This window comes from Triturus cristatus, chromosome 2_1 (assembly GCF_964204655.1).
Source record: "Triturus cristatus chromosome 2_1, aTriCri1.1, whole genome shotgun sequence".
Classification (NCBI taxonomy): domain Eukaryota; kingdom Metazoa; phylum Chordata; class Amphibia; order Caudata; family Salamandridae; genus Triturus; species Triturus cristatus.
The window spans coordinates 228,160,392-228,183,276 of record NC_140581.1 but is presented as its reverse complement, the minus strand read 5'-3'; the positions used below and the strand labels follow the sequence as shown (position 1 = coordinate 228,183,276).

At 49.9% G+C, this 22,885-nt stretch overlaps 1 protein-coding gene across 25 annotated transcripts in view; it reads right to left on the bottom strand.

The window, feature by feature from the left end:
- The window catches only part of NEDD4L (NEDD4 like E3 ubiquitin protein ligase), a 1,669,848-nt gene that overhangs the window by 49,617 nt on the left and 1,597,346 nt on the right, over positions 1–22,885 (bottom strand). The window lies entirely within an intron of this gene.

Genomic DNA, 22,885 nt, shown 5'->3' with positions numbered 1-22,885 from the left:
CGACTGCGCCAGTGGAGTACGGCGACCCAATATACTACGGATTGATTGACATACAATAGTCTTCCTTTCAGAGCTTAATGTCTAATTCGTTTTCCCTACACAACTTGGAAGAACCACTGAACGTCTGGGTACAATTAATTTTCTAATGAAACATTTGTTGAGAATATGAGATGATCTGTATGAGTGCGCTCTACAACGACTTGTTCAAATGGCAGGAGGAGAATGCTGCTGAGGAGGTAGGGAATGTCAGTGGGTCCCATAGGACATATTGGGAAGATGGGCTTCTGTTTTCTGAGAGTAGATACCCGAAGCATGGTGCCACCAGGAGGTTAGTCATACCTCAGAAATGTAGGGGTTTTCTATTGACCCTAGCACCCAACATTCCCCTTGCAGGACATCTTGGGCAAAGCAAGACATGGGACAGGCTTGTCACTCACTTTTAATGGCCACACATGTCTGAGCATACCAAGGTGTTTTGTCGCTCCTGTGTCACCTGCCAAGCAAGTGGTAAGTCAGGTGGCACTGTAAAGGCCCCCTTAAATCTACTCCCAGTGGTTGGAGCTCTCATTGAGAGGGTAGGGATAGACATAGTATGTCCCTTATACTCTTCAACAGCATCTCGACACAGTTATATCCTAGTGGTGGTGGACCATGCCACTAAGTATCCAGAGGCTATTCTCCTTAGGATCACTACAGATCATGTTGTGGCCAGGGCCCTCCTGGAAATATTATTGAAGGTTGGGTTCCCTAAGGAGGTATTGCCAGACAGATATACTAACTTCATGTCTAGCTACATCACTGCTATGTGAAAAGAGTATGGTGTTAACTATCAGTTTACCACACCCTACCATCCACAGAGCAATTGGCTTGTTGAAAGGTTTAACAAGACCTTAAAGGGTATGATCATAGGACTCCCGGAAAAGCTGAGGTGAAAATGGCATGTCTTACCACCCTGCCTTCTCTTCGCCTACAGAGAGGTTCCTTAGAAGGGGGTGGGCTAAAGCCCACTGAACTTCTGTTTGGGCATCTAGTTACAGGTCAAATGTGTCTGGTTAATGAGAGATGGGAGCAACCTCTCAAACCCCCAAAACAGGAAATAGTTGACTATGTGCTTGGCCTGCGTTCTTGTATGGCTGAGTACTTCAAGAAGGCCAGCAAAAACCTTGAGGCCAGCCAGGAGCTTCAGAAAGCTTGGCATGACCAAAAGGCTATACTGACTGTTTATCAGCCCGGACCGAAAGTGTGGGTGCTGGAGCCTATGGCGCCACCTGCTCTCAAGAAAAAGCAGAGTTGCCCTCACACCATACCTGGTACTTAATGTGAGGCGCCTGAAACCTTGTATTGACAGGCCAGACATGAGCTTTCTCATGGCCAATGAGGAGGGACAGGAGGAAGCGAGTGACCCTCCAACTGATCTGCTTTCACAAGACCCTGCTGATGGATCAGTTGAAGGAATAGCCTTGGCAGGCTGCTTCACTGATCAGCAGCAAGCTGATTGTAGACACGTTCTCAATCAGTTTCCCAATCTATTTTCTCTGACACCCAGTCAAACCATCTGGTGTATGCATGAAGTGGACACAGGTGACAGTCTGCCTGTGAAGAGCAAATGTTACAGTCAGTCTGACCATGTCAGAGCCTGCATCGGGACAGAGGTCCTAAAGATGCTGGAGTTGGGGGTCATTGAGCCTCGTTATAGCCCCTGGGCTAGTCCTATAGTTCTTGTACCAGAACCTCACACCCCGAATGGTAAGAGAGAGATGTGGTTTTGTGTTGACTATAGAGGCCTCAATGCAATCACTAGACCTGATGCCCGTCCAGTTCCAAGGGCAGATGAGCTGATTGATACACTTGCCTCTGCCAAGTATCTCAGTACATATGACCTGGTTACTGGCAAAGAAGACTTTCTGAAGATGCCAAGCCAAAAAAAGCATTTTCAACCCCCAGTGGGCATTATCAATTTATTGTGATGCCTTTTAGTTTGAAGAATGCACCTGTCACATTTCAGAGGCTGGTGAACACAGTCTGCTAAAAAAAAAAAGAAATTATAAGATTTTTTTATTATTTTGAAGAACATATCAGTCACATATACATCAGCATTTAGTACATCATATCAAAGAGTAAAATACAGTATAGGTTCAACAAATACTTCATTCCTGTTCGGCCACCTATATTTGTCTATTCCATCGTCGCTCTTTCAGCTCCAACTCACTAGTAGGCCGGTACACAGCTCACCCGGGTATGCGTTCCATGTGCCCCATTTATAATCCCACTTCTTGGGACACCCTCTGGATTTGAATACTTCTTTTTCCGCAATCATGCATTTGTCTAGTTCCTATGCCCAACCCCCCTTCCCCTGAGGACGGCACCTCAGCCGCTCCTCAATGCATCGCTATTGTGCGTTTCACCAGCGTGTAGGCCAAAGTGACCCATTGCTGTTCCACCCCTGTAAGGTCTTTTGCCTTCCACATATTGAGGAGCCCCAGTTGTGGTGTCACTTTAATCTCTTTGCCTATTGCCCTATGCATGTGTTATGTGGCCCTTTCCCATAAGGCCGTATGCGGGGGCTTCCCATATAATATGATGAAAGGTAGCCTCTTCGCAACACTGGCGGAGACACATTGCATCTTTTCTGCGCCCTATCTTTGTAAGAGTAATCCCAGTGATATCGGTTCTGTGCAGTGTTTTTAGTTGGATAGAGATGGTTGCCTTCCTTGGAGACATTAGTGCAGTTTGCCAATCGTCGTCCTAGATTGGTCTGACATTGTCTTGCCCCTTTTCTCGGAGGGTCTGGAGTGGATCGGTTAGGTTATAACACAACTTCCGGTATGTTAATGATATAGGTTTTTTCATCAGGAGTTCAGAAATTAGCCTGTCCTCTAGGTATATCCCCGTTGACTGGGACTGCAGCTTTAAGGGTATGGTGGATCCGTAGATCTCGGAAGACCTCCCCCTGAGCCAGATCATACTCTTTTCTCAGGTCAGTGAATTGTAAGTAAGTAAATACATTTATTTTATTTGCACAGTTAATAAAAACCATTGCAATTTCCACATTTAAAAGAAGGTAATAAAAAAAAACAAGTGCATACTGTACAATTTCCAACGTAAACTTGATTATCAATCTAAAATGATAAAAATCTTCCAAGTTAAATACTTCAGTAACCCATTTCAATCACTGTGATAATTATGATAATAATAAACAGTGTATTGGATATAATTCATACTAGACAAGTAGCCTCAGGCTAAATTAAAAGTCAAGATTCTGCATCCTTTTCTCCACCTCCTTCATAAACTTCACCAAGTTGCAGTTTAGCTGCAAGTCGTCGGGGGAGAAGCAGGCAAGCACGGCATTCCTTCGCGTGCGTATTCCTCGTTGATTAAACAGAAATTTCAACAAACATTTTCTTTCTTCTAACAATTTGTCACAGGTGCACAAAAGGTGTAAATTGTAAATTGATACTTGTATAGCGCACTACTCAACCGCAAGGGTCTCAAGGCGCTTGTACGAATACCGCTGTGGAACCCATCCTGGCTTTCCCTGTGAGGTGTCCACTCCTGGGCACCCCCAAGGTGGAGGCCAGGCATCCTTAGCGTTGTGGGGGCCGTTGTGGAGATTAAGCAAGCTATTGCCCAGAGTTGCAGAGTGGGACTCCATGATTGGAATAGGCACCGAGGCGAGAATTGTCAGGTCCGTGGAATTTTGAGCCCAAGACCCGCCGAGGCGGGGAATTGAACCCTGGTCCCGGGCCAGACCTCTGCATCGGGGTCTGCCGCTCTAACCATTGAGCCACACTTCTCCACCCATTGAGCCACACTTCTCCTCAATTGCCTTTCCACACAAACGACATAGGGAGGCATCTTTGTCCCTCTGCCAGTGTGGAAAATGGAATCTGCAAGGTATCAGGCCCATCCTGAGTTTTAAAAACTTCAGTTTTATAAATCTTGAGTAACCCAAAATAAGGTAGCTCTGTTGGCCTTGATTTGAGTAGGAGTTTAGGACAAACCACCCATGTGACCTCCTGGAAACTGACTCCTTATCTTCTATCCATGAAACGTATTTTCTTGTTTTCTTTACCAGTCTTTTGACTATAGAATGGTTGGTGGGAGTATTCCATAGCTCCTTTAAGCCTAGATTCACCAGGCTTTTGGCCAAATAGTTTGCAGCTTGTGATGCTGGATTCCGCTGTAGTTCTGACCATAGAAGGCTATTAGGGTCCCTTGTTTTGCCTTCCTGATTTTGTCCCACATAGTTATGTATGCCCCTTGTCTTGCAAGTACCTGTTTCTGACCACCAAACTCTAGCCTCAGTTGAGCCGGGGAGGTGTATTTGGGTAGGCCGAAGATAATCCTATATACTGATGTCACAGTTTTATCTAGAATTCCGGCATCTCTTCCTCTTTGAACTTCGCTGCCATAAGTAATGGTAGGCAAGAGTTTGGAGCGTATAACTTGAGATGGGCTGGTAAGTTTTCCATTTAGCTTTTTTAACGAGACTGCAATAGCAATACCTTTTCCTCTGATGCTTTCTTTTTGTAAAATAAACTGACCACTACTATCAATTTTGACCCCTAGATACTTATACATGTTTGTGTCCTCCAAACGGTTACCATTCCAGAACCAACTGTTTGATGTCTTTCTTTTATGGTTGATTGACATTGTGTTGGACTTTTCCAAATTTATTGACAGTTGATTCTCATCAGAATATCTTTTTGTTGCATCAACAAGATTTTGCATCCCTATTTTCGTGTGACTGATTAAGACCAAGTCGTCTGCATATAGTAACGAGGACAGTATTTGGCCTCCTAGTTTTGGTGCATGAGAATTACAATTGTTGAGCACCGGGGTAAGATCTCCTAGGAACAAGTTGAAGAGAGTTGGGGCCAAGACGCATCCTTGTTTTAGACCATTGTTTGTTGGGATGCGTCTTGACAGATGGGAGCCATCACCCAGCTTCGCCTGTACCCATGTGTCGCTGTGTAAGTTGATCAGCAAGTCTAATAGAGGCTTTGATATCCCCCATCTATTTAGTTTTGCCCATAAAAGGTTCTGATTAATATGATCGAAAGCTGCCTTATAATCTATGAAGCACAAATGGATTGTAATTTTTGTTGTTTTTGCCTTATCAATTAGCAGACCCATAGCCAAGATGTTTGTTGATGTCCCAACAGATTTAGCAAAACCTGTCTGATTAGCAGGAATTAGAGAGTATTCTGTGGCCCAAGCCTGCAATTCCTCCAAGAGGATTCCAGCAAAATATTTTGCTTCGTTATCCATAAGGGCAACCAGTCTGTAATTGTTTGGTAGAGTTTTGTCCCCTGCCTTAAATATCGGGGAGATAATAGAGCCGTTCCAAGAGGCAGGCAAAACGTTTAGATGCTTAATTTCCAGAAATAGTGGCTCAAGGGCTTCAGCCCATTTTTTTTCGTTTAATTTATAAAGGATAGGAGGGATACCATTCGGACCTGGTGCCCCATCACGCTTCCCTTTTTTGATTTGGCGCTCAATTAATTTTGGGAATTTTGTCGCGCCTGTACTCGTGGTTCGCGCTGGATGATTATACCAGATATCGCACAAAGGAATTTGTTCTTTGTCATCAACAGCTGTCATCAGATTGTTGTGTTGTGTAAAATGACCTTTGAGATAGTTTACCCATGTTTGTTCGCTGATGTTTGAAGAAACTCCTTCATGCCTAGGATTCATAAAGGAGTTAATTGTTCTCCAAAATTTTGCCCCATCATTCAGCTTAGTATCAGAATGTAGTTTTGCCCAAAGGTTGTCCTCAATTGCTCTATTTGCTTCCCTTTTAATTTTTTTAGAGATTTTTTTAATTCTTGCAGATGGTTATGTCTTATCATGTCGCTTGGGAGGTGTCTAAGTTGACGCATTGTTCGTGCGATGTCTTTTTTTATACCTTTTATTTTTATTCTAGTGAATTGTGTTATTTTCCCTCTTTTCCATAAGTGACCTACGGTAGATACCTATGATGTCCCATCTATCAAACCCAGGTTGATTACACAGTGTTCCTGGTTTTTGAGCGGACCACAATGGGGTGGCCTGAGTCACTGCTTGTTGCAGTAACATATGGCGGTGGTGTAGTTCGTGAACACCTGCACTAACTACCCTTTGAGAGAGGGAAGAAATGCCTTTAATGCCAACTGTCGCCTCGAAGCTCCAACAAACTGATGAGGAGCCCAGACTCCACCGGAGACCAGTGTCCCCTGATCTCCACATCTCCCAGATGGCCGCCCCACCCCGGAAGTGAAACATCTGTCATGACTGAGATCTGGTTGGGGAAGGGAGACAGGTCTACCCAATCACGGTTCGTCAACCACCACTGCAGATCTCTCACAGTTTCTTCATAAACCTGGACCACGTCGGTGAGATTTCCATGATGTTGCACCCACTGCAACTTCAGAGCTGACTGCAACTTCAGGTCCTACTGCAGTGCCTGCATACGCCACCTTGCATGCTTTACCAACAGGATGCAGGCACCCATGAGGCCAACATCCTAAGAGTCAGTCTCACTGAAATCCAGGATTGATCCTGAAACATCAGAATCATAATCCTAATATCCTGGACTAGCTGCTCGGGAGGATAGGCCTGAATCTGCACTAAGTCCAGAACAGTGCCGATGAAAGGGAGCATCTGAAAGGAGTGAGGTGTGACTTTGGCACGTTTATAGAGAAACCCACTAAATGCAGGAAATTCGCCGTAGTCTGAAGGTGAGAGATGACAGCCTGGGGCGAGGACGCCTTCAACAGCCAGTCGTCGAGGTGGGGGAAGACTGACACCCCTAACCTGCGCAGATGACCTGCGACCACCGCCAGCACCTTGGTTAACACCCAAGGGGCACTTCTAAGGCCGAAGGGGATCATGGTAAATTGAAAGTGCTCGTGGCCTACCTTGACCCGCAGGTAACGCCTATGGCCCGGCAGGATGAGGAAATGAAAATACGCATGCTACAGGTTCAACTTTACCATCCAGTCTTCTTGGTCTAGGGCAGACAAGACCTGAGCTAAAGTAAGCATCGTGAACTTCTCCTTCTTGAGGAAGAGATTAACGGTCCAAAGACCTAAAATGGGCCTCAACCCTTCGTTATTTTTCGGGATCAGAAAGTAGTGAGAATAACAGCCACTGCCAACTTCTAAATCCAGGACCCTTTCTATAGCTCCCTTGGCCAGGACAGATGTAACTTTCTTTTGGAGCAATTTTAAATGATCCTCCAGCAGCCGTTCTTGATTTGGAAGAATGGAAGGAGGAAAAGAAAGGAAAGGCAGAAAAGAGCCCTCCTAAATGATCTGCCAGACCCACTTGTCCGATGGTATGGACCTCCAGCGGGGGAGATAATGATGGATTCTCCCACCAACTGGAGTGGTGTGGTCTTGCAGAGTTAGACAAGGAGTGCTTGGAGGCTCCGGCTAACGAGGACAGGGTGGCCGACAACTTCTGGCTTCTATTCCTTGGACGGAATGAACCGTGTCCACAGACAAATTGGGAAGTCTGCGCATGACAGTGGCTGGGATAGGGCTGACGCAGCTGTAACCTCCTTCCTTTGCCACGAAAGTGGTGAAAGCAAGACTAGCCACAAGGTGTAGAAGAGAGGTCCAAAGATCTGGCTGTAGCTGAAGAGTCCTTGAACTTCACTAGGGCAGAGTCTGCCTTGTACCCAAAAAGACGGGATCCATCAAATGGCATGTCCATCAAGTTTGCCTGGACATCATCCGAGAAGCCAGTTGTTTTAAGTCAGGCATGCCCCCGCAAGGCCACTTTCAATTAAATCGCTCTGCCCAGCGAATCAGCCGTGCCAAAGCCACACCTTATGGTGAATTTTGCTGCATCTCTCCAGTCCTTAACCGCCCAAGAGCACACAGCCCAGGCCTCCTCCGGGACTTGTGGCAACACTTGCGCAACCGTCTCCCAAAGGGAGTGGGAGAAACGGACCAATAAGCATGCAGTATTGAACGACCACAATGCCAGGCTAGTGGAAGAAAACATCTTCTTCCCAAGTGATTCCAGCCTCTTGGATTCTCTATCTGGAGGGGCGGAAGGGAACGCGCCCTAGGAGGTAAAAGCCTGCACAACCAAGCTTTCCAGGGTGAGGTGTTGGCTGAGGAACTTTGGGTCACCCGGAGCTGAATGATGGCGGCTTGCAATTGTCCTATTCACAGGAGCCCCTCTGCTAGGCTTGAACTACGTGCTTTGAAGGACATTAGTAAGTGCCTCATTGAAGGGCAAAAGGGGTTCCGAGAGGGAAGCCGCAGGCTGAAGCACTTCAGTCAGGAGATTAGTCCTGACCAGCACTTGCGCAAACGTCGCCCAAAGGGAGTGGGAGAAATGGACCAATAAGCATGCAGTACTGAACGACCACAATGACAGGCTGGAGGAAGAAAACATCTTCTTCCCAAGTGATTTCAGCCTCTTGGATTCTCTATCTGTTGGGGCGGTGTCGAGCGATGCCGTTCCAACTCAGTCTCTCCTGGAATAAGGATGGGACTGGAACTGCCAGTGGGCACCGGCAGCCCCGAAGGCAGCGACTTTGTGTTAGATGCCAGGGAAGGTCGTGATGGCATGACAGGCACCATCCCGGATCGGATCCTGGAGGTCCCACAGGTGCCGAGGCCGGAGCCAACGGCATCGAATCAGATGGGGCCCCTTCTGACCCCGCGGGGCCCGAGGGCTCACCAGAGTAATCAGCCCACTCAAACAAGTGGTGCATGGCCTTGTAAAATTCTTTAATTTGAACGGGGGTTGCTCCGGCTCCCGGAAAGGGAGGGAGGCACCAAGTCAACCCTGGCTCCGGCTCTGCAGAACCGTACCTAGAGCGTCGGTGCTCTTTATCTCGCTCGTCGACGGATGACAGCTGAGGCGAAGATGAACTCCGCTTAGACTTCTTCTTGTGCCTCTTCCCTGAGTGTCCCATTGACCTCCAGTAGGACGAAGAGGACTTGGGAGTCTGGGAGCGGTCTTACGACCTCCTCTTCTTCGAACGAGACCGGGACCTCTGCAGAGTCTTGCTGGATGGTTTCAACTGCCAGGTCGCAAGGAGCTTCATAGCCTGCTCCCGGAAGGCCTTCGGTGCAATGGCTCGAAAGTCCAAGCAAGACAGATGAGGTTGGGGTTGGTTACCGACATCATGCAGAGAGAGTCACCGCACGGTTTCAACCCCGTCTTCCTCAGACATTCTCACAAACGGAGAAAAATGACGAAGTCGACAAAAGTTGAAAAAGGCCTGCCAAAAAGAGGCAGAGGGGTAGCTCTTCTCCGCATCAGCGCTTAACTGATGCGGAAAGAAAAGAGCGGACGTCTGTGTGTCACCTATCATGGTGACCGTAATGTCATAACTGCCGCTAACGACGTCCTGCTGAGCTAAATAGAGCCACCCGACGGTGCACACAAGGGGTATTGCTCAAGCAAAAGTTTTCAGATCCAGCCTGACGCTTGGGAAATTAAAAGGTAAGGAATCTGCAGCAAGATGTCCCTATCAGATAGGACTTCGAGTATTGCACTGGGCTGAGGGCACTTGCCAGTGCCACCAGACTGCTTTGAAGGGCACCTTTGGTGCCCTCCTTACATACTCCAGTTTGAGCCAGTTCAGGAACTCTTGGTTCCCGCTCTTACGTGAAACTGGGCAAAGGACATGGGAGTATCCTACCCCCTGTCTAGCCCCTCTTCTGGGAGGGACTACTGAGTTGTTCCAACCCTTTCCTTAGGGTACTTATTTTACTTATAGGTTAGTGCCAGCCAGATATGAAAGTATCAGAGCGCTTTACACAAGATGGAGTTAAAATAGCTTTACGTATAATGCGAGACACTTAGGTTTGAGTACATGCATAAATAGAGAGAAAGAGAATCGTTAGGCAATTAGGGTGGTTACAGTATGCAGACAATTAAAATAGCAGGAGTTAAAGGAGTAAATTACATATTAGACAGCTGAAACAATCAAACAACCAACTGTCACAAAGGGTCTAGTCACAGAGAGAGTTAGTGTGCAGGTTAAAGTATTTGTTAAAAAGAAGGAGTTTCAGGTCCCTGGGAGACTTTCCAAAAAAACAGCGAGTCTAGGTGGATTTCCTTTTCAGTTTGGGAGGTATAAGAAGTGAGTTGGAGCTTCTCAGAGTTCTGGTTCTTCCTGCTTTCGTAAGTTTGTTGTCTAGATAGTTGGGTGTGTGAAGGGCTTTATGAGTGATGCAAGCAATCTTGTAAAAACATCTTTCTTCGATGGGAAGCCAGATGAGGATCTTGAAGGCCAGTGTGATGTGTTCTAACCATTTAACATATGTATTGAACCTGGACGCCAGGTTTAGAACTGATCTTAGGGGGGGTGAGGGGAATTTTCGGAGTCCCTGTGAAGATGGCGTTCCCGTAGACTGCTTTAGAGAGGACTAGTGATTGTACTACCGTCTTGAAATCATCAGGGGGAATGAATGATTTAATTTTCTTGAGGTGTTTTAGTGTGTAAAGCATTCCTTTGGCTGAGTTTTTGATGTGATCCTTCATTGACATGTTTTTGTCCAGGGGGATGCCTAGGGATTTACGGGGTTGGACAGCTTGAGAGCAATTCAGGGCATCCAGGTTCTTGAGCCAGTCATGGCTTGGTAGAGGGTTCCTTTTAGGGGATGACAGTAACCCTCTACCAATCTAAGACTGACTCAAGAACCTGGATGCCCCAAATTGCTCACTCATTCTCACTTAAGAGCTTACCTGTAGGTGGGTCCTTAGATTCGTCGTGGGACAAGACTCAACCCTGAAACTATGTCGCTCTTCACTTGTCTGGACAATTGGACTTCAACTGGAACAGAGATTGCACAAGGAAGATTCCTGCTGCTCCTGGTCTTGCTGTTCTTCAAGTCTTCTTCGCTGTCTGTGCTTCATCCAGGTTGCTACACAGACCTGTGGGCATTAAGAACACCCAAAGAAATTTACCTTGGAGAGAAGGTGTCACTCCCTTGCATCTGCAGGCACCGCAACAAAGCTGACCGTTCTGCTGCTCCTGTTGTCCTGCGGACCTTCCAAAGCCCAAGAACCCGAATGGTGGTTCTGCAACATCCCCGAGGCCTGACGTGTCATCGCTGCAATTTTGAGGCCAGTATCTCTCATTGAACTGCTGGGATCAAACCTCTATGCACCATGTCAACTTGCCTCTGCCAAAGCTTGTTGGCTCTGTACTCCAGAGATCTTCAGGCTACAAGAAGCTTCAGTCTCCAGCACCTCTCCCCCCCAAGATCATTGTCCTCTCTGCATCCTCTGCACCGTGGGCCTCCATCTATGCTGAACTGCTCGAAGTCCTCTTGCGACTCCAGTGCCTTCAGCCCGAGGGTCCTTCTTAGAGTCTTCTCTTGCTTCAGTGTGCTCCTCTGTTTGCTCAGGGTCTGCTCTCTCTTCTAAACAAAGCGAAACTGTTTCTTCAAGAAAGTGATCTCAGCTGTTGTTCAAGCCCTCGTACTTTTACATCTAGATGGTGGACCTACGTTGTTCCCTGGCCCCACTAAAAGCATCCTACACGCTGCAGAACATCTCATCAACAGCATGAAGAAATAGGACTTTGCTCCTCCATGATGGAATTCTACTGGCTCTGCTTGCCAGTCTGCACCATCTTCAATACCAGCATTATTAGCTACACAAGCAGCACAACAGGCCCCTCTCTGAGTGACAAGCTTACGATCTCCGGTGGCTCACAGCACACCAGCAGCTAAGACTTTATTAGGCTGGAGACAAAGTGAAGGAAAGAAAAACAAGGCAGCAGGCTTTCTTTCTCTATGCCTTAGGACCTGGAACAACATGCCTGTACAATCACCACCTTCCCAAACCTGCTCCAGTTTTGGAGGAGCTGAAGAACACTACATAACAGTACTAAAACAGTCCACTTCCACTTTCAGAAGGTAGCTAGCCCTCCACTCATTGCCTGTGCCTCTGTATTTGACCGTGTACAGCATTCCGCTGCATTTCAGCAGGGTTTGCACTATAAAAATAGAGCCTGCATGCACTTCATCAATGAGGCCATGTTGCAACAATACAAGTGACAAAAACAAGGCCCAAACAATCACTTAACCTGCCCACTTCCTCATTGAGGCAAGCTGAGGATATCGAAAGGAGCAAGGGCCTTTAAACAGGACCTGTTCCAGCTTTTTCGACTCCTGCTGAAAAAGTAATACAGTGTCCTTAATGTGGTCTTAGTAGCCTTAGTGAGTCCATGGGCTTCTTTACTTGTCCAATAGGTAGGTGCAAGCTCTGGAAATGCGGATTAACCCTAACGCAAGACACCACTGAAAGATGTATGGAAATGGCTCTTTCAGGGTTATTTTGAAATCACAACTGAAGTGCAGTGTCCCATGGAAGTGCCACTTTTGTGAAAGAAGGAAAGACCCGAAAATGGTGAACAAGAGCCAATATGTTCAGAACAAATGTACAGGGCAGATCGAGCTCAACAATCAACATCCAGTAGTAGGTGCCTCTTAAGGCTGGGAGGATATTAAGATTTCACGGATTCACAAGATGCCAAGATTCTAAGAGCTTCCCTTATTTAACGTGTAAAGTTCCAGAGAAAATCTCAAGTTATCTGTGACAGATGTGCGAAAGCAGGAATCTCGTGACACTGAAAGGTCACCAATTTGAAGGTCACTGAGACAGCAAATCTAGGAACAGAAGGCTTCGGGTATGAAGCTGGGACCCATACCAGACCAATGCTGTAAAACACAAGGCTTCTGTTGCAAGATTTTGCTGCACTGTCAAATCAGAGGCCAAATGGAAGACAGACTTTTTCAAGGCATAGTACTTCTAAAAAATCGGGATCTTATCTATGTAAAGAAAATGTCAAATCCAGTCCTTCGGTTAAAATATGAAAAATGCGTTAAGGCACACTGGCGCTTTAAAACAAGGTGCATGGGTGGTGAATAATGCAACTTTTATTGGACAAGCTCGTCACTGGTACTTGCAAGGTAGTATGAGTGTACTCCAACAGCGACGGATGGTGGGAGGTAAACAAACCATCTCCAGTATTGGATCTTTCATAGATTCACATGCTTGAATCATTCCCCGTCGTCGAAGTGGGAGTCCTATGGTACTATAATAAAGCAATGTGTATCACAACAAGACTGAATGACAATGAACAATAGGTTTTATAGCATAGCTATGCCTTTTTGTTTTTATAAATAATAAAGAAAAGGCACTAAGTACAAACTTAAGCCAATCGGGTGACAGCACCATTTAGATCACTCCCAAGGGAGGCTGAATTCCTCAGATTTTGTACCGCATGTCATGTGATGGAAGTCTTGTTCAGCTCTTCAGAGGAATTTACTTCCAAAAATCATCACTTCTACTACCTGCATATTCTGACTGGACACCATGTTGAAACTCACCAAAAAGGACTTTTCAGATCCTGTGACAATTGTGGGAAGAAGAGTCTTTCTTCGGATGACTCACATAAGGAATGTATATATTGCCTCTATCCAGAGCATAAGGTGAGAGACTGCAAAATATGTCACACCTTTTCTCAGAAGACTCTGAAAGACGGGGAAGGTAGACTTTGTGGTGGCTACAAAAGCTGAAAACTAAAGGGTTACCTTTATTTGAGGAGGACAGTGATCAGCCTTCACCTACTTCATCTTCCCTCAAAAACAGAAATAAAAAGAAAAACATCGCCTCAGAGCCACCTTCAAAGGCCATTAAGAAATCTAAACCTATTACTACTGGGCACAGAGAGGCATGCGGACCTTCTTTCCTCCTTCAAAAAAGGAAATATTGCTTTAGAAAAGGTTCACTAAGAGCCTACCACTCCTTCCCTGAAAGTATCACTTCCTAAACGAGCTCGAGTCTTTGGCCTCGATGACAAAATCCATGAAGAAAGTGTCAAGCTCTGCAGTTGTATTCTCGACGACAGCGATTACTTCGTCGACGACAGCGATTACTTCGTCAACAACAGCGTCTATGGTAACATCAACGTTTACTACATCATCATTGTCAGTCGACGATCATAACAATGAGGATATTAAAAAGCCAGTCGACAAATATTCTTCTGATCGCCTCCCTCCTCAACTTTCCGTCGACAATAAAGGTCCCATCAACGACAGTCCTCGGCGGCGCAATCCCAGGTGCTGACGACACTGCAATCGACGGCGATACTGTCGATGCCGTTGACGATGATGCGGTCGTCGATGCCGTTGACTACCTTACCATCATTGAGAAAACAGCCAAAGCCTACAGCAAAGACCCCACAAAGATGACATTTTCTCCATCGTCTTTGATCGCTGTAAGGGATAAACCTTCTGCAGGCACAATTCTGCCAGCCCACACATCTCCAAGTAAGGTGTTGCCCTATTCACCCTTTAGATGAGGATGACTGCACTGCTGATGAAGGTTCCCTTTGGATGGCTCATAGTCTGTCTCAACTACATGTCAAATGCCAGAACTTTGAGGATTATGACGAGCAATATCAGGATGACTATTACTCTACAAGAGAGCACTCAGAACCATACCAACATGAATAATCAATACAAGACCAACAGAAACCTTCTATTCCAATGCCAATGTCTCTAGTTACCAATTTGCAAAGTATGCTCCAAGACTATGATCACAGATTCCCACCATCTGCATCTTCTATGCCACAAGCAAAAAGGTTGGTGCAATTTCTGCAAACTCCTACATCGCTACCACAACCACCAGGTTTGCACCTGTCGCCACTATCACAGTTGCTGGATACTTTGGATGACCCCCCCCAGCTGACATTACTCCATCTATGGACGAAGAAAGGGAAGAGAGTGAAATACGGAACACTACCTCATGTCCCAGTGAGTGGGACGACTATCTCATCCCCACTCCATTTTCACCAGCGGCGGCGGCACCAGTAGACTCTACGCCAGAGGACATTGGCAGCTTTCATAATTTGAAAGAGAGGGCAGCCGAACAGTTTTAACTTCTACTGCTCCCTAAACAATCGGACAGTTCACTCTATGATTTTAAAGAGCCTACCAAGAAATCGGTGAGGGTTATCCCAATTATAGATTTTATTTGGCAAGAAGGTCTTCCATCATTTCCTTTGGTTTTTGCTTTGTTCGCCATAAGTTGGCAGGGTATGCTCAGACGTGAGTCCCTTGCTCGCTTTGCCACTGGATTCAAGCAAGCCTGGCTGAAGACGGCTGAAATGCCAGAAATCGGTCCTAGGAAGCTTTTTCCGGTCCAGGGAAGACATGGCTTGGCAGTTCGGGCTGGACTGTTCCCATGAGGCACAGGGTCAGACTGATTTGCATATGGCCATGTCTGAACTGGGGTGGCAGAGTGGGCTAAAGAACGGTGATGGATTAAACCCAGATCAGTTGACTGGGGGTGAGTGCTTGCAATGTTCAACACTCCGTCCATCATTTCCTTTGGTTTTTGCTTTGTTCGCCATAAGTTGGCAGGGTATGCTCAAACGTGCGTCCCTTGCTCGCTTTGCCACTGGATTCAAGCAAGCCTGGCTGAAGACGGCTGAAATGCCAGAAACCGGTCCTAGGAAGCTTGTTTCCGGTCCAGGGAAGACATGGCTTGGCAGTTCGGGCTGGACTGTTCCCATGAGGCACAGGGTCAGACTGATTTGCATGTGGCCATGTCTGAACTGGGGTGGCAGAGTGGGCTAAAGAACGGTGATGGATTAAACCCAGATCAGTTGACTGGGGGTGAGTGCTTGCAATGTTCAACACTCCGTCCATCATTTCCTTTGGTTTTTTCAAATGGAGCGCACATCAGATATGTGAGAACCAGGTTCAAGTCCCATTGAGGCATCACAAAAGGAATAGGAGGGAAAAGGTGAGTAATACCTTTGAGAAATCTATTAACAACCGGGGACTTGAAAAGAGATGGCTGATCAGGCAACCTAAGAAAGGCTGAAAAAGCAGAGAGGTAGCCCTTGATAGTGCCCAAAGCGGAGCCCTGCTGGGCCAAAGAAAGGAGGAACAATAGGACCTCAGAAAGAGAGGCAGCAAGAGGATCAACAGAATTTGCTGAGCACCATGCCACAACTTTTTTCCACCTACAGGCGTATACCGTTTTAGTGGAGGGATGCCTGGCTGCCACAATCACATTACAGACTTCGGGAGGTAAGTCAAATGGAATCAGCTGTTGTCCCTCAATCTCCACGAAAGGAGGCGGAGGCTGGACAGGGTCGGGTGGAGGGCCGTTCCTTGTAGAAGCGACAGGAGATCCTCCTGAAGAGGCAGTCGGATCGGGGGATCCATGCTCATACTGAGTAGCTCGGGATACCAAACTCTTCGAAACTAGTCCGGTGCCACAAGAATGACTTGGGCCCGGTCGCGCCTGATCTTCTTCAGTACTCTGGGCACAAGTGGTATAGGCGGAAAGGCGTACAACAGACCACAACTCCACTTGCGACAAAAAGCGTTGCATAGCGAGTGCCGCCTTGGAAACTCCAACGCGCAGAACTGCTGAAATTGCACGTGGCGAATAGATCTAACCAAGGTTCTCCCCACTGCTAAAAGAGACGTTGCACCACCTCCGAGTGAAGACGCCATTCATGATCCAACATGCACCATCGGCTGAGTTTGTCCGCCCTGGCGTTCAGTGAACCTGCCAGGTGTTGAACCACCAAGGAAATGCCTTGAGGTTCCAGCTACGTCCAGAGACGTAGAGCCTCCTGATATAGGGTCCACGACCCCACCCTGCCCTGTTTGTTGCAGTACCACATGGCGATGGGGTTGTCCGTGAACATCTGCACTACTCTCCCCTTGACAGAGGGAAGGAATGCTTTGAGTGCAAGTAGGATCGCCCTGAGCACCAGAAGGTTGATATGGAGCTTGGACTCCGCCGGAGACCAGAGGCCTCTGATCTCTGCCTCTCGCATATGGCCACCCCATCCCAGGAGGGACGCGTCCATCACTACTGTGTGCTCCGGTTGCGGAAGGGAGAGGGATCTGGGGCTGACCCAACGCTGGTTCATGAGCCACCACTGCAAGTCCTGTGCAGTGCCCTCTAAGATCTGGACGTAGTCGGACAGGTTTCCCTGATGCTGCGTCCACTGGAACTTCAGGTCCCACTGCAGAGCCCGCATATGCCATCTGGCATGATCGATCAGCAGGATGCAGGAGGCCCAGCAGCCTCAGTGTCTTCCTGACCGAAACCCAGGACCAGGGCCGAAAGTTCGGAATCATAGCCCGAATGTCCCGGACTCGCTGTTCGGGAGTATAAACCCAAAACTGCGCCGTATCCAGAACTGCTCCGTATCCAGAACTGCTCCGATGAAGAGGAGCTTCTGAGAGTGCTCGTGGCCCACCGTGAACCTTAGGTAACGCCGGTGGGCTGGCAGGATGGGAATATGAAAGTAAGCATCCAGCAAGTCCAATGCTACCAACCAGTCTTGCGGGTCTAGAGTAGACAAGACCTGCTAGCGTGAGCAACTTGAACTTCTCCTTCCGGAGCAAGCAACTGACGTTCCGGAGGTCTAAGATAGGGCGTAGACCTTTGTCCTTCTTCGGAACCAGGAAGTAGTGACGACCCCTTGGCCAAGAGGGCCGTAACTTCCTGCTGGAGATGTGCCGAGTGTTCCCCCGACATGCGGTGGTGCTGTGTGTGGCATGGCCGGAGGGGTAGATTCGAAGGGGAGGGAATAGCCCCTGCGGACTATTTGCAGAACCCACCTGTCCGAGGTTATGGAGAGCCAGTGGGGAAGGTGATAGCGAATCCTGCCACCCACTGGCGTCAGGTGGGCCTGAAACACAGGACTAGGAAGGGTTTAGAGGCGGCAGGGGAGGTGGTTGGCTGAACCGTAAACTGTCCTCGGGACCCACCACGGCGGGCCCCGCGTCCGCGGCTGCGCAGAGACTGTGGCTGCGCAGCCTTGCGGGTCTGAAAAGAATGCGCCTGGGTGCCACGACCTTGACCTCGAAAGGACCAAAAAGCAGACCCCCCGAGGGAGTACGCGTAGTGGAGAGACCAAAGGACCGGGCCGTAGCCCAAGGGCCCTTGAAGCGTTCTAGGGTGCTATCCGCCTTATCACCAAAGAGGCGTGTACCCTCAAAGGGCATGTCCAACAGGGTGTTCTGGACATCCCCGGAAAAGCCAGCAGTTCGGAGACAAGCATAACGAGGGAGCGCCACAGTTGTGGAAAGTGCCCTACCGAGAGAATCGGCCGTGTCAAGTCCACACGAAGAGTACATTTTGGGGGGAGGAGCCTAGCGCGCATCCAAGATGGTCGCGTGAGCACAGGGCTCCCCGGACCCTCGCCGCTCCTCGGAATTTATCCTGACAATATCCTGACGTGGTTTATGGAATCTGGGAGATGACGACCGGCTGAGCACATATCTCTTTTCAGAAATTTAATCGGACCTGGGAATCCTGAGTTATCGTTGTTTGAACTTTTGGGACCCACCCGACGGAGGTGCCCGGGGCGAAGGGGAACCGTGGAGCCGTGTCGCAATTGAACAACAGCGGCTGCGGCTCGGTGCCAGGGGCCGCTCGACCACTTTCGGTTTCACTTTCAGACCTCAGGGGGCTGGCCGGTGGAGCGCTTGAGGTGGCGGGGTGTTTCCTCGACCTCTGCACAAGGCTTTGTCTCCACCTGCCACTAGAGTGCCTATCGCCTTGGGTCCCCCCGCACCGCCATATTGTTGCCTCGGGTGAGGCGCTGGTTTCCAGGGCCTGTATCTCAGCTACTTTTGATCGGCGGTCCCCCTCGGAGTCTGTGACCACATGGGGGGCAAGGGGGGCCCCGAGGGGCGTAAGACTAAGGCCTCCCTCCGTGGGGGATCGGTCCAGACCAACAACATGGACCGCTACACTCAGGGCAGAGGCTCCCCTGGAACGGCCGGTCCCCCCTCAGACGCCGCCGGTGGGGGCACATCCGTCTCTTCGGAACTTTCCCTACAGGATATTATGGGCGCCATTGATGGCATCAGGGAGACCATCGCCACGCAATACGAGGCCCTGGCCCGCAAGATCGATACGGTGGCGATTGATGTCACCTTAATACGGGCGGATCTCTCCAAAACAAACGAGAGGGTTCAAACTCTCGATGCGCGGACCTCCACCCTTGGTGCGGATGTGTCGGGCCTGCAGGCCGCGCTTGGTGACATCAAGGTGGTCAATGATCAGATGGCCCGGCGGCTGGAGGACTTCGAGGGACGGGCCCGACGCAACAACATCCGTGTCGTCGGCGTACCGGAGTCCTCCGACGACCGCCCGGTTGACCTCCTGGTCGAGGAACTCATCCTCCAACAGCTGACCCCTGCGGGCTTGAGTAAATTCTTTGCCGTTGAGCGGGCTCATCGAGTTCCGGGCGGGCGGCCACGGCCGGGGGCCCCCCCGAGGCCTATCGTGGCCAAACTGTTTTACTACAGAGACCGGGATGCGATTCTGCAGGCCTCACGAGTCCATGGCCCGGTTCGACATGAGAACTCATCCATTAACTTTTATCCGGACTTTACTCAACTTGTCCAGAAACAGCGGATGGGATTCCAGGGGGTGAAACGTCGTCTTCGTGAGCTGGGCCTAAAGTACTCTATGCTCTACCCTGCCAAACTCCGAGTGGAACATGAGGATCGGACTGCCTTCTTTGACTCTCCTGTGGCCGTGAGTGACTGGCTGGACTCGCTACCGGACAGAGGTGGCCGTCCCGGGCCCTCTGCAGGTGCCAACGGTGACGGGTCCCCTTTGGAGTGACTCTTGGTCCTTGATTTTGCCATTTTGCACTGCTCAGCTGGGTTGTACTTCTTTGGTTCAGTGTGTTTTGCTAGGACCTGTACGGGGGGCGGGCGGGGACGGGTCCCTTTCCTCCTCCGGGGTCTTTTTGTAGACTGGGGTTAGTTGGGCGACAGGCACACTGCAAGTTGGGGGGGTTTTTTGGCCCGCAGGGGTGCAGGGTGGGGGGAGTTGGGTGTTGGGGGGGGTGGGGGGGAAGGAGGGGTTGTTTTGTCGTGTGTTTTTTGTTTGCAGGGCGAGGTATTGATTTTCTTCCACTTTTGGGACTTGTGCTACTTGCGGGGGGACCTTTGATCTATTGGAGGGGATGGGGGGGGGACGGGTTGAAGCTGATGTCATGGAACGTCAATGGGTTGGGGGACCGTATCAAACGGGGTGTAGTACTGCAGTATCTGCGTCGTCTGACTCCTGATGTGGTGTTTATCCAGGAGACGCATCTGGTTGGTAATGTCTGCCATGCAATGAACAGGGGGGGATACCGCCTCGTGGCTCACTCTGGTTTCACAACTGGCTCCAGGGGGGTGGGCATTCTCCTGCGATCCTCACTTCCGTTGGAGATCACCAGGGTAGTCTCAGATGACAGAGGGCGTTATGTTTGTCTGACTGGGAGGTGGGAGGGGCATCCCCTTGCCCTGGTCTCAGTTTACGTCCCCCCGGGCCTCCAGAACTCCACCTTCGCGGACTTGGGTCGAATGCTGCTTGAACTTCCGGACAGTCTTTTGCTTATGGGCGGGGACTTTAACTCGGTGGTCTCGGGTGACCTGGATCGTCACCCACCCAGGGCCCTCCCCGCTGCCCAGGCTTGGCTAGGTGGTCTGTTGGAGACCTTCGGCCTGGTGGATAGTTGGCGATTAATGCATCCGACCCAATGTCAATACACCTTTCACTCTGGGGCACATGGGAGTCTTTCTAGGTTAGACTATTTCCTTATGCCCGCGGCGCAGACGGGTCGAATTCGAGAGGTCAGGCACCTGGCGAGGGGTATCTCCGATCATTCCCCGCTGTGGCTTCTCTTTGACACCGAGTCGCGGTCTGCAGGGCGGATCGCTCCCATTAACCCGTGGTACCTGCGAGACCCTACGACTCGCGATAGTCTGGTTAAGGCTATGGACCAATACTTTCTTGAAAACGAGGGGTCGGTGTTGTCTGCAATGTCCCTGTGGGAAGCCTTTAAAACCGTAATCCGCGGCCACGCCCTCTCCCAGATAGTGGTGGCTAAGAAGCTCAGGAGTGAGGCGGTGGTTAGGCTGGAGACTGACATCTCGGGGCTGGAGTCGGCCTTGGAGGCGGGTGTCACTCCGGACGGGCTCCACGCCCTCAGCCTGAAACAGTTTGAATACAGATCTCTTGTCACTGACGCCGCCAAAACTATGTATAGGGAGCAGCAGGGTCGATTGTATGATGCCGGGGACAAGGCGGGAAAGCTGATTGCGTGGCTGGACAAGAAGGAGAGAGTGAATCGTGTGGTCCCGGAGTTGCGTGTCTCGGATGGAGTGTGTGTGACTGAGCCTGGTGAGATTGTGGAATGTTTTGCCGACCACCTCCGGACCGTGTACTCCCCGGTGACTGATAGGGATGAGGAAGACTCTTGCCTTCTACTGAGGGACATTGCTTTGCCCGGCCTGTCCGCCGAGGACCGTGAGCGGCTGGACGCTCCCTTGTCGGTAGATGAAATAGCGACTGCGATTCGATCCCTTCGCTCGGGCAAGGCCATGGGTCCCAACGGTCTCCCTATCGAATTATATAAGTTGCGCCCGGATAAACTAGCGCCCTTCCTCCGTCGTATGTTTCAGGAGTCCCTTGAGGCCGGTTCCCTGCCGCTCGACCAGCGACTGGCCACGATAGTCGTGATCCCCAAGGAAGGTAAGCCCCGGGACCGCTGTGCCTCCTACAGGCCTATCTCACTGCTAAATGCAGAGCCTAAAATCCTGGCTAAAGTCCTTGCCAATCGTTTGTTGGGCGTCATCTGCGATCTGATTCATCCTGATCAATGCGGCTTCATCCCGCATCGCAACACCGCCCTCAACTTGCGGCGTCTCCATGGCGCCCTCGCCAGGGCAGAATACCTCTCCGAACCGGCCGTGCTGGTTTCTTTAGATGCCACGATGGCCTTCGACACCATCGAGTGGCCATTCCTCTGGGCTGCCTTGACCAGATTCGGCTTTGGGGAGGGATTTCTTGGCTGGGTGAAGCTTCTCTACACGGGACCCATGGCTCAGGTGGTGGTTAATGGGCGGGTCTCTCGGCCCTTCGCTCTCGGTAGGGGTACGAGGCAGGGGTGCCCGTTGTCCCCTCTGCTCTTTGCTCTCGCCCTGGAGCCACTCGCTGCTTGGCTCCGCTGGGAGCCCTCGATCAGGGGGATCCGGTGGGCCCCGGGCTTTGAGGATCGGGTCTCGTTATATGCTGACGATATTCTCCTGTATCTTACCTCGCCGCGGCAGTCGCTTAACGTTCTCTTCGATGTTCTGACTTCCTACGGGAGAAATTCGGGTCTCACGATTAACTGGTCTAAATCCTGTGTCTATCCTATCTCCGGTGGCCCCCCTCTCCTGCCGCCTCGGCTTCCGATTCAAATATCTCTGTCCGGCTTTAAATACCTGGGGATACACGTCTCGTTGGACCCGGTGGCTCGCTATGAGCACAATCTCCTGCTTCCACTTCGGCGTTTGAGGGAAGACACGGCGCGGTGGTGTAGGTTGCCCTTGTCCCCACTGGGTCGGGCAGTATTGTTTAAAATGATGTCCCTTCCCAGATTCCTCTATGCACTTCAGAACTCCTTCGACATCATTCCAGGGTCCTACTTTCGGGAGGTGGAGAGCCTGCAGAGGAGACTGGTGTGGGACGGACGGGCGCGTATCGCCCTGGCCAAGCTTACTCTCCCCTGGTACGATGGGGGCATGGCGCTTCCCGACATTCGCAGGTATTATTGGGCCTCGCAGTTATCGGCCATTAACCATGCCACGTATGCGCCTGGCTTGAATCCGGCGTATGAGATGGATAAATTCTTGCTCCCCGGTGGGAACTATAACAGGGCGCTTTACTCCCGCTCGGCTGGACGGACCCTGACGGGCCCTACTAAGATCGCGGTACGGATCTGGAAGGCGGCCAATGTAGCCATGGGCTGGAGTGAGCGACTAACATGTGCTACTCCTTTATTTGCCTCCGACCGACTGGGAAGCCTCTGGACAACGAAGGGGTTTGACCGTTG